Source organism: Lynx canadensis, chromosome C1 (assembly GCF_007474595.2).
Source record: "Lynx canadensis isolate LIC74 chromosome C1, mLynCan4.pri.v2, whole genome shotgun sequence".
Classification (NCBI taxonomy): Eukaryota; Metazoa; Chordata; class Mammalia; order Carnivora; family Felidae; genus Lynx; species Lynx canadensis.
Window position 1 is genome coordinate 61,918,462 of NC_044310.1, and position 12,812 is coordinate 61,931,273.

The 12,812-nt window shown below is 38.6% G+C and overlaps 1 protein-coding gene across 2 annotated transcripts in view; it reads right to left on the reverse strand.

Moving 5' to 3' along the window:
- Nucleotides 1–10,355: 10,355 nt before the first annotated feature.
- ERICH3 (glutamate rich 3) overlaps nucleotides 10,356–12,812 on the reverse strand; it is a 106,430-nt gene continuing 103,973 nt past the window's right edge. For both annotated transcript variants that reach the window (XM_030325147.1, XM_030325148.1), the window contains one exon: nucleotides 10,356–12,672. The gene's annotated coding sequence lies outside the window, so the exon portion shown is untranslated. The remainder of the gene's footprint in view (nucleotides 12,673–12,812) is intronic.

Consider the following 12,812-nt stretch of genomic DNA (forward strand, 5'->3'; position numbering starts at 1 on the left):
TGGAAAGGCACCAAGCTAGAGAGGAGGATGAAAAGCAATGGAGTACTGACACAAGATTGTTAGTCTGCTGCTCTGCAGAACCCCAAAGTTCTACAAGTATTTTTGGCATCCACATATTCACCAAAAACCTTCCATCTTCTAGAATACAAAGTCCATGCATTTGGGGGAGGGGGGGCAAATTCAACTGGTCAAATCTATGCAAAGCAAGCACATTTTTAAAAAAATTCTAGTAATTAAAATAATTGGCTAGCTTAGAAAAGAATGTCCCAGTTAATTGGTCTCTACTGAAGAAACATTAGGCTTTAGGGAAAATGCATGTTTAATAGAAGTAATAAGTTATTAATACAAATGGAAATTCTGCAAAACGTAAAATAGTGAGTGGTGGAGAATGTTCAAGTTGCTTGCTAAAGCTAAATTAGTTTGTTCCTTTCTCCCACCCTATCCATTAAGCTTTTAATTGCTTTAAAATATTAATACAGCTCAAGAATCACAGAGACACCTCCTTATGTGCAATTTTCCTGTCAAATGTCTTACTACTGTATCGAAAGTGATAATTCATAATATAAGCATATATTGCAATTAATCAGAACCACAGTAAGTACTCCTGTTTACAAATGTTTATGTGTTTACAAATGTTATCAGTGTTCTTAGCCTGGTTAAAAACAGATCCTCCTATGCCCCACATTTTAAACAATGCGCCTTGAAAGTCATGTTTCCTCCTATTTTCATAGACTCTATGGAGTTCATTTTTCCCGTGGTGCTAATTTATGATGTTTATTTGTAAACATCGCATGAATAGCTATCAACATAACATTTGAAGGGAGCCATTAGTTGGATCTCCAAGGAGAAGATGACTGGTTGTCTACACTCTCATCCAGGGGCTTGTCACCTTGCCGGGTCACTCAGGGATCTCACAGCAGGCAAATGATGTTTGTTATCACTAGTTAGGGCTCTGGCCCACTATGCCTTTGGAGAACTAGGACAAATCCCAAGGGTGCCACAAAGAGTCCCTTCTTCCAGCTCTTTGGAGGCCTGGTAAGAGCCAGGTACAACGTTCTCCCTCACACCCCCTTGCTAGCTTCAGCCTTACTCTAGTCTCCCCACTGCTATTCTTTTTTCTTTTTACTTTTAATTTTAAATAATGATCATTTCACAGGAACTTGCAAAAATAGAGAGTGCAGAGAGGTCCTGTGTATTCTTCACTTAGGTTCCTCCAGTGGGACATCTTATAGAACTATAGAACAATATCAAAACCCAGAAATTGACATTGGCCTATTCCCCTGTTCCTCGCTTCTAAATCGAAAGAGGACCTAAGCCCTTATTCTACCATCTGTAGTGGACAAGTTACAGGAGAGTGAAAGCAATTGAAAAATGAGGTGAGTACTCAGAGGATAGACTACGTCAATTCTTTGCTTCTCTAAAGTTTCATACAACCTAGTTATTTCCATGACCCATACATGAACTCTTCCTTGGAGTTGAAATATGGGAAGAAATACCACCAACAAGAGAACTACAATTTTAAATGCCACTAAAAAGAGCACTACAATGTTAAATGCCAATAGTAAGAGCATTGCAATTTTAAAATCTCTTCGCAACCATTTTAAGACAATTGTGTTAAACCGTCATTTGAGAAGCTTTAGTTGCTGGAAAGTTTAGTCTCTATTGCTGGTGTCTTCACAGTCAATCCAAACCTTATTTGGGGGAACTTGTATCTATGAATATTTGAAAAAAAAATATTCTCTTACTTTACAATTAGATGATGTAATTATTTTGAAGATTATGTCAAAAACTCTGCCTTTTGTAATATAGAGACTCACTACCTCAAGAAATTTCTGACTACAATACAAATAGATTCTGCCTAAAACTTAAATTTTTATTTTACTGCTGAACTTGCAGGGAATAGGGAAACTCTTTTTTTAAAAAGTGAACCAAAACAAGGGAGGAGCCAGGGTGCCCTGAGAGTGATGGAATATTAGAATTGAAATTGGAGATTAAGCCTTGAGCCCACATGAGGGGAAGATTTATTAAAGACTGACACATTAAACTGGACCCCAAGAGAATTATTCACAAATTCAGATTAACTCAATACTCACAAACAAATGAGAAAGAAACCACTATGAATGAAAGTCAGCAGAAGTAACAAACTATAGATCCAGGCTCCCAAGGATGCTAGATATTAGAAGAATCCATTTCAGAATAGGAAGTAACTAAATTTTAAAAATGAAATGACATGAAGTAGGAAAAATTTAGCAAGCAGCATGCGATCACCAAAAATGAACAGGTAGACTTGGATTAAAGAGTAAATACAACTTGAAGAAATTAAAAAATTGTTGAAAGCACAAGCTTAGAAGATTAGACACAGATAAATCAAAGAGAATTGGCAGATAGCCCTGAAGAAATTACACAGAATGCAACATTTAGGAAGAGAAAGGTAGAAAAATTTCAGAATTATTAGAATTAGAATTATTGCCCAATTTTCTTCTGTTTACTATGCGATTTTACTTCATGAGAACAATGCAAGGTTTATGTGTAATGACCTGTAGGCACAAACCACTATTATACACCAACAAGGTATAATCCAGACTCTCTCTGTCCCTTTCCATCTCTTTTCCTCAGGCTACCCTTTCTGATTTACTTTTCTCTTTATCGGTTTTCTTCAAACCATTGTTGTTTATTTTACCCTGATGTTCCGTGGACCTAACTTTTGGAAGGCAAGGTGGATATATACTGTGATTTTGCCTTTCCCCAATACTTGAGGATCAACTGAAGCACTTGTTTTGTTAGGTGTGAACTGGACAAGTCTGAAGCTGTTTCTCATCCTGGTTAGAAGTACTCAGTATAGTGGAAATCCCTTGACTTGGGTCGCTCAGAGTGCCTAACCATTTTACACTGATTCTTAGGAGACACATGGGCTAGAAATTGCCATGTGTAGAGACTCTCTTGGTTGAGAAATGGCGTTTAAGATGTGATGGCTGGCCATAAGCTAAATCACCCACAAATCCACCAGGATTCAGCTTCACAGATCTTACAGTTTGCAAATGGAGATTAAGATTTGAAAACAACAGCATCTCACTACTGATGGAGAAGTGTTTATTCTCCTCTAGAAGGGACCTCCTTGGTAATGGGAAGAACATTTATAAGCATCATGGAGCCTAATAGAGTATAACTCAAATACTGCCTCTCCAGTGACAGAGCAATGATCCCAGCCTGATTCTTTTTTAAGTTTTTATTTTAATTCCAGTTAACATACAGGGTTGTATTAGTCTCAGGTGTACAATACAGTGATTCAACACTTCTATCCATCACCCGGTGCTCATCACGACCAAACCAGTGTTGTAACTGTGGCAGTACAGTGCTTTCGAAGCCCTCATCTCCACAGGGAGGGCAGGATAGAATGTTGCGGCTAAGAGAGTACACTCTAAAGCAGTGATTCTCTACCGTAGCTGCATGGGGAGCTTTAAAAAAGACTGGTGCTGGTCCTACTCCCCAGAGATTGTAACGGTCTGGAGTGCAGCCTGGCATCAGAGCTTTTTAAAGCTTCCCAGTAGATCCTAATGTGCAGCTCAGGCTAAGAGCCATTGAGAACAGGGGTTCTCACACTTAAGTGTGCATCCATATCACCTGGCAGGCTTTTTAAAACACAGTTTGAACTCTAGATTCTCAAAGTCTGGTCCTTGGCCCAGCAACATCAGCATCATATAGGGACTTGTTACAAATGCAAACTCTCAGGTACCCTGCAGCCCTAATGAATGACAAACTCTAGCAAATTCTAATTGAATCAGCCCTGCAGGACAGTCTCATGCCAGGTAAATGTTGAGAACTTTTACAGATGGAGCCATTTTCTTCTGGGTTAAGTCCCAGTGGAGACACTTCCTAGCTCTGTGATTTGAGCATATTACTTCACGTTTTTGTGTCTCAGTCTCATCTATAGAATGGGGCTAATAGTACCTTCCTCATGGCATTGTGAGGCTTAATGAGTAAAGGAGTAAAAGAATAAAATGAACAAAGTAGTAAAAGCAAAATGTGTTAAGCTATATTATACCTGTTAAGTTAGAATTCTGAAATCACATTACAGTCTACCTTTTCAAATCGGGAGTTATTCAGACTTGAAGTCTGTGGTGTAAAACCTTGACTACATGGATTAATCACCTGTGGAGATTTTTTTAAATCCTGAAGACTGACTCTCACCCTCAGAGATTTAAAAAATTTCCTCAGGAGAATTCTTATGTGCAGCCAAAATTGAGAACCAGAGATTTAGATTTGAGTTGTTAAGCCAATCTGTACATGCTTAAATAGGTTTGTAGTTTGTTGAATTCTCCTGCAGAATTCTGTGCTAAGTAGACAGCCACTAACATTATGATTAGTTCAGTGGGGAGAGTTTGTTCATTCTCAGAGATTTTCTTTTCTTTAAATTAATCCATGACAGGCGTGTGTGTGTGTATGTCTGTACGTGTGCACACACACACACGCCTGTGTGCCTGTGTGTGCATAAAATAACTAGCATGTGGGATTTCTGCTGTCTCTAGCTATAAACCTTTGCATTGTCAGTGGGGATTACAAACAGCAATGATAACCTTGGAGACATCTATAATCCACACAACCAAAATGTTTCACCTACACTGCATTTGAAAACTTGCATTCCAGTGTTTGCAAAGCAATGACTAGGTTAGCAGTCCTAAAAAAAACAAAATAAAAACAAGCCACCAAGTTTTAAAGAATGGATTTGATTAGAAATCAGGATTTTGCATCTCCAAAAAGAAAATCTGACCGACGAGCAGCAGCATTGTGAAGTGAAATAGGCTCTCGACTAAAGATAGGAGTTCTAATCCCACTTTGTCCTTAACCAACGTGTAGCCCAGTCCTCAGAACTTTTGGGCCACTGCTTTCTCAACCTGGTATCTGAAAAGGAAATGGTGGAATCTCTGATCTCTAGTGTCCCTGTTACCTCTAAAATTGTATGAAAATATCATTTTCAGTCAACAAATTTAGATGCTTCCTGCATCTTATCAATCTCAATTGAATTTGGGCTTAAATGTTCAGGACAACCTATAAAACATTATCTCAATCTGCATTTTATATCATTTAGCCATTCATTTACCAGATATTTATTGAATGTGTGCCATGTGCCAGACAGTGTTCTTGGCACAGGGAATTGAACGTGGGCCAGAACAGAGCATGCTTCTTCTCTCATGGAGCTGACACTCTATTGCAGAACAAGTCAGCCCATGTTACATGAAGTGTGATTGTCAGAACTCTCGGGTTCCTTTTTCCTTCTTCGCAGCACCTCATGTTTGCACCCTAGCAGATGTACCAGAGAAGATGGCGAAGGAGGGGAAGGATGGAGCGAAAACATGGCTAAGATTTAACAACAGTCTTAAAGAGAAAGAAAGATTCTAATAAATCATCCGTTCCACCGAGGGATTAAAGGGCAATTTGTTCCTCATACCAGTCGTTTCCAAACCTTTATGATTAGGGAGTATTTCTGAAAACTAAAATTTCTGTGGCATATTGGGAAGTGAGGATTAGTCTACATAGTTTTAGAACTACTTACTTGATTGCTTTCTAGCGCAGGTTAGAAAAATACAGTGTTCAGGCCAAATCTAGCATTCTACCTTTCTTTTGTCAGTAAAGTTTTATTGGAACACAATCTCACTCACATAAGCATTGCCCATGGTTGCTTTGCCCTAACATGGTAGGATTGAGAAGCTGTGACTATACATCCCACAAAACCTAAAATGTGTAACATCTGTTCCTTTATAGAAAGACTTTGCTGACCCCTGCTCTCCAACCCTGAGTCACTGTTTGAGTACAACTGTTGACTGCCTTGACTGTGTACTTGGACACACGCGAGAAGCACATTTCCTTCCCTAGAAACAGCTAGACATTGTGCTAGGATTCTTCTTCCCTGTAGCACCCCCAAGCTGCATGACCCACTCATTTATTTTTCTGACAATCACTTCAATAGTACGTAGCCAAAAATAAACTTCATGCATTACTCGACCTTTTAGCAACTCACTTGAGAAAGCTGCCATGCCTTGCAGCTAGAGGAACAGCAGCCATGTGCTGGTCACCTGGTCCATTATACCAGTGCTCTTCAAATATGTTTGCTTACATAACCACTGAGAGAACTTTGGAAAGCTGTCAGGACCCCCTCGCACATTTTTTTCATTGACATCTACAAATTTTCCTATAAGTTTAAATAGTACTTACAGATGTCGTTTCTAGCATGTTATAAAATGGGATGTTTTAGGTAAAACTGTTATATCTCTTTCTTAAATGGGTCCAAAGAAATCAAAATGCTATTGCAGTTTCCTATCCATTTTATCCATGTATTGGATGTTGGGGGCGGTGCCAAGATATCCCATTCTCAGTCAATACATTCATTCCCTTGCTGGGGTGGGGTCTGCTGCTGGCTCATATCTGAGTCTCTCCACAGGAAGTGATTTTGACTGAAGGGAGCTACCACTCAAAGGTTATGCTCCCTCCTGAGGAAACAGCCAACATCAGTGACTGGCCTATAGTGGGGACTCAGAGACCTGGCTCCTTCTGCCTTTTTTTGCCATCAGAGCTCCAGAGCTTCCCACATGATGGACTGCGGCCTTAGCGGCAATAGAAGTTTCTGGGGTGATGACATCACAGCCCACCTTCTCCTTCCACCCATTTCTGCTTCCCTCACTCTCCCATACTGTTATTCCCAAGAGCATGCCCCAGTAAACATTCTGCATGCAAGCTTTTGTTCTGGAGCATTTCCTGGGGAAACTGAACTAAGATATCCATTTTCAAAAGTATATGGCTAAGCTCTTCTTTAGCTTAGGAAATCTCACATTCTTTTTTTTCTTTTTTTTTCTTTTTTAAAAAATATTAATTTTTGAGAGACAGAGCATGAGCAGGGGAGGGGCAGAGAGAGAGAGGAGGGCACAGAATCCAAAGCAGGCTCCAGGCTCCGAGCTGTCAGCACAGATCCTGATGCGGGGCTCGAACCTACAAACAGGGAGATCATGACCAGAGCAAAAATCAGATGTTTAATTGACTGACCCACATAGGTGCCCCTCACATTATTTTTTTCTTAATTTCCATTCCACTTGGCCCACAGATTTTTATCCTACTGTGGTGTATTTTTATGTTTGAAAGTCTTTTTTTAATTTTTATTTTTTATTTATTTTTTAATGTTTATTTATTTTTGACAGAGAGAGAGACAGAGCATGAACGGGGGAGGGGCAGAGAGAGAGGGAGACACAGAATCCGAAGCAGGCCCCAGGCTCTGAGCTGTCAGTACAGAGCCCAACGCGGGCTCGAACTCACAGACTGCGAGATCATGACCTGAGCTGAAGTCGGACACTCAACCGACTGAGCCACCCAGGCACCCCATGAAAGTCTTTTTTGATTGTCCTGTCATACTTCTCTGTAACTAAATTATTGTATAATATTTAATTCAAATATTTCTTTTTTTATTTGCATTCCAGTATAATTAACATACAATGTTATATTAGTTTCAGGTGCAAAATATAGTGATTCAACAATTCCATAAATTAATCAGTGTTCATCATGATAAGTGTGCTCTTAATCCCCTTCATCTATTTCACCCATCCCCTCACCCACCTCCCTTCAGTTTGTTCTTCATAGTTCAGAATCTGCTTTTTTGTCTCTGTAAAAATTTTCTTTTTTTAAAAAAAATGTCTACTTATTTTTGAGAGAGAGGGAGAGAGAGAGAGCATGAGCCAGGGAGGGGCAGAGAGAGAGGGAAAGAATCCCAAGTAGGCACTGCTCTGTCAACGCAGAGCCCCATGTCACGAACTTTGAGATCATGACCTGAGCTGAAATCAAGTCAGATTCTCAGCCACCTCGGCATTCCTAGAAAACTTTTCTTATGAATATAAGTTTCTATGTGTTAAATTTCTTCTGGGCTGAGCTATCATTGCAATAATGAGTAATATGCATTTGATCGAAACAACATACATGTATGATAAGGTTTTATAAACGTTACACATAAAAAGTAAAAGTAGAAATGCATCTCTCAAGATGGTGACTTCTAGAAGCATCTGGGTGGCTCAGTTGGTTAAGTATCTGAATTTGTTTCAGGTCATGATCTCGTGGTTCTTGAGTTCGAACCCTGCATCAGGCTCTGTGCTGCCAGCTCAAAGTCTGCTTCGGATTCTGTGTCTCCCTCTCTCACTGCCCCTCCCCCACTCTCTCTCTCTCTCTCTCTCTCTCTCTGTCTCTCAAAAATAAATAAACATAAAAAAAATGGTGACTTCTATTTTTAATTAGTTTGTGTATCTGTGAATGGATACTTTTACACTAAATGAGAGTGTTGACCATCAGTTCTATTGCATTTTCTGTTTTATTCGTATAGGTGAGCAAATGTCGGATTTGTGCACATTGCATAAGAGATGGGAGTGGAAGTGGTTTGGTGTATTGTGCTGCAATATCTTCTCTGACCTCCTTCTGAGTGATTTGCCAAAACCCACAGACTGATCAAATACCAAAACTTATTTTAATGGCTTATCAGCTGATAACTCAATTAAGTCCTCAGTTGGTTTTCTTGAAAACAAAGAATTGAAAACCACTTGACTTTCAGAAGGATTCGTTAACCAGTCACTGAGGTCATTCCCATTCTCAATACCTACAACCATATTTCAAATTGTTCAGCATTTGTGACATCCCAGAGACCACACAGAAAGTTGGTAAATGAAGACTTATGATGACACCTATGGTGAAGAGAGAACAGGAACCTGGCAAAGGAAGACCTTGAGTGCAGGCTAGTTTTTAAGTCCATTTTATGACAAAAGTGCATGTGGAGGCTGAACACTTGGAAAGTAGCCTTGCCTGTGAATCCCTTGAAAACCTTCATTTCCCTTCAGGGGACCCCCATGCCAGCTTGAAGATCTCTGTGTCACATTAGTAACAAGCTCCTGAACAAGTAAGAGATTTCTCCTATAATTATTTTCTTTAGCGTAACCTTTAGTTATAAGTAGATATTTAATAAAGACCAGGAAACATTTCACAAAGGAGGCAGAGAGCTGTGTCTTAAATAGATTTTGGCTCCAGAATCTCTGTCCCAGGAATCTTCCATGTACTCTCGTTTCCCTAATAAAACATGGGGGTATTGCATCATTGCAAAGTATTGTAAGGGTTGCACAGATTATTAAATAGTCTGAGACTTCTGGAAGGAATTTCAAAAAGAATGTGTATTTCTCAAATAATCCAGCATTTTATCTTACAGAATTTATATTTCCCTTTATAGATTTCCTGTCACAGGGCACAGTATTAAACGAAAGGAAAACACCTAACAAAGTAAAAAGAAGGGTGAGTTTGAGAGTCACTTTGAAAAAAATTCTAGTTGTATTTATTCCCTGTTCCCTTGTACCTCTTGCTCCTGGCTGTGGTGACAGGGAGATTCTTTTAAAGGACACAATCAGGTGGTATAGAAGACTGGAAGGAAATATTGTCCAAGGTCATAAGTGGCCTCTCCTGGGCTGTCCTTGATGCTGTTGGAATATTTCACTTATTAGATGAATCTTTAAGGCTTTCTTTTCTTTTCTCAAACAATCATTTTCTAGGGGCAATAATTGTGGCAAAATTATTGGTCTTAGAAATTTTAAGGAACTCAACTATACTTCAAACTTATAACAAAGAATTTATAAAGCCATAGAAAAGGCTTAATTAAAAAAATAAGTAGCCTATTCTGCCTACCTTTACTTTGGTTGTCTACTTTTCTCTCTTCAATTATTTAAATAATTTACCATATTCTTTGATTGGCTGTAAATATAATTCCCTTCTTGCTGATACAGTATATATTAATGAGATTTGTTCTTTCCTCTTCTAAGCCACCTGAATACATCATTTAAAAGAAGTTTCCTGTCACTGTAGCCAGCTGTAAGAGATAAAAGAGAACAGGGAATAAATACAGTTGGAATTCTTTCAAAGTCACTCTCAAACTCACCCTTCCTTATTTTCTCTGTAAGTTTTTTCTCCCTCCTTCTACAAGTAAACGAAAACATGTATAAGTGTGCATGTAGTATCTTAGTATCTATTAAAACATCTCTTCCTAGAAGATAGTGTGAGAGATGAAAAACATCAGTGTTTGGGGTCAGAAAACCTGAGACCAACCATGATTTTAGACAAGAACATGATTTTGAGCTTTTATTTACTTATTTATGAAATGGTGATAATTTTCCTAGTATTATCTCATGTATATGAAAGACATGTTTGAATATAGACAGTCAATATAAACAGCTCAATAAACTAATTTTCTCTGCTTTATGGAGTCTAAACTTTGTAATGAAAGGACAAAGAAGATGTTCAAAGTCTAATCTTATTGATAAAGAATCATTCACATGTCTTATCTGTAAACATATAGTTTGTTTATGCTTTTAATGATGAAACTAGGGGAAAAATCAGTTCAGTTTCACATACAGTTTTATCAACATAGTATTTGCAGAGAAAGAATTCATTTAATCAAAATATCACAACACTGAATTTCACACTTAAACCCACATGCAGATTGTAGAATTATGTTGCAGAATGTTTTGACGGAATGTGTTAAATATAAAAATAATTCAATGCAATTTCCATTTAGCACATTGTACAAAACTCATTCTTCAATGGAATTAACAAGTTTACAATCTTTCCCATAAGGTGCTATGTATTCACAGTGCTCTGTGGCATTCAGGTTGAGATCAGGAAAAAATACTGTAGAGCTCCACAGTAATGCAGCTCAGTAATAAATGGAATTGGATATAATGTAGATGAAACCCACTCATAAAACTTAAGACAGACGATGGAGATCTATGGTATGCTATGGCTGATGTTCAAGCCTCAATGGGGGATGGGGCTGAAAGACCTCATAAACACATCATTGCAGCCATAATAAAATTGAGCTTAATATGAATCCATCACTTTTATAGTGAGTGCCCTTTCCTAGAGAAAGGAAGAGAAATAGAAAAAGAAAGAGAGAGACAAAGAGAGAAAGTTCACAATGCTTCTGCAATCCATTTTCCAACTGAGACTAATCCTCGGTACAATCCATAGTCCACAACAGCAGTTTCCAGACTTTAGAGTACATCAGAATTACCTGGAGGGCTTGTTAAAACACCACTGCGAAGCCCCAGCCACAGAGTTTCCAATTTAATAGGTGTGAGATGAGGGCGGGAATTAGTATTTGGAACAGTACCAGGTGATGCTGATATCCTGATCAAGGGACCACATTTTGAGAACCACGGTCCATTATAGCTTTGATCATTCAACAGCTCCTTTATTAAAATAAAACATACCTAAAAAGATAATATGCCTGGCCCCTAGGGACACAGAGTGTAGGGCAGCCAGCATAGATTATATGATGATTAAGAGCAGCTCTTCTCAATTTTAGCTCCACAGTAGAATCAACTGAATTTCAAAAACAAACAAAAAAAACCCCAAAAAACAAAACAGCTGACATCGACACCCATCTAAAACTAATTAAATCCAAATCTCTGGGGAAGGGGGCCAGGGGTTGAATCATTCATGAAAGTACTCCACGCAAGTCTAATGTGTACTCCAGCTGGAGAATCACCGCTTTAGGAAATTTTGTTTCACCTCCTCATGTGAGAAAAGATGGCCAAACATATGTACCCTTTAGGGTACTGCTATATGAACAAAGATGTCTTCAAGGAAATCGAAATCTCCAGTAGGCACGCTGATGCACAACTACTTCTAGTAATATCAAGGGGTAATTTAGAAAGTGATTCTGACTGTTGATTTACAATGCCCTGCAAGGTTAGTTCACAGGTTTGAAATAACAGAACTTGGGAAGGTGAGCAGCACATTAATTTAATCCAAGTTTCTTTTCCATCAAATGACATCAACCAAAGAATCTAGAGTTTAGAATGTTGGTGTATGTGCTCATGTGCACTGTTTACCTGCTATAATTATTGCTACTCATTTCAGTCAGCTAAATTATTTATTACTTTGATTTAAATTTGAATGGACCTATAAATAAGGCCCCCAGGGACAAAATGCCACAAGCATTTATGTCTACCTCAGAAAGCAGAAGTACAGAAACCCACACACACAAAAACAAAGGGCATTTTGAAATAAGATTGCCACTTTACCCTTCTGGTATAAATAGGATGAATGACTATTCCTAAATGTAAGTGAATATACATGCCATAGAATCCCTTCCTGGGAGGATTTACAGGGTTAGAGCAATCCTAGTACTGAGTGTTCAAGGAAGGACCTTTAGAGCTCATTCTCACAAATCAAGTCATTAACGCCCCAAGCCACGGACTTGAAATAAAACTCTGATGTTTGAAACTGGGACTAATATTTGATTAGAAATAAAAAGGAATTTAAACAGATGTGAGGACTGAGCCTTTCAGGTGCTCTTTGGTAAAAGTCAAACACGTGAGAACCATCAGTTTGGTTTGAACAGAGACACGTTAGCCATGTTGAATACGTAACAGCCTCACCGCCCTCCATTAGGAACCAGTGCCCCTAGAGAGGGTCCTACAGATCTACTCAGCTATTCTCAAGGTGTTCACCATGCTACTGACCAGCACTGCCAGATTGGGAACCAGCTCAGACAAGCACAATGATTTTTTTTTTTTTTTAAGATAAAATCTAAAGTTCTAGTGAGACGATTGGGTGCATCTTTCCCCACTCTTTCAGTCTTCTGGAAGACATCTTTGAAATATCCTGAAAAATAATAAAAAGGATAGAACTATGAGTAAAATCACTCAGGGTAGTAGAAACAGGCACTTAAGGACATGAGGGCATCAAGGAATTAGCAGGAATGCAGGAAATGCTAAAAAAATATTTTTGGCCTTTAGTTACAA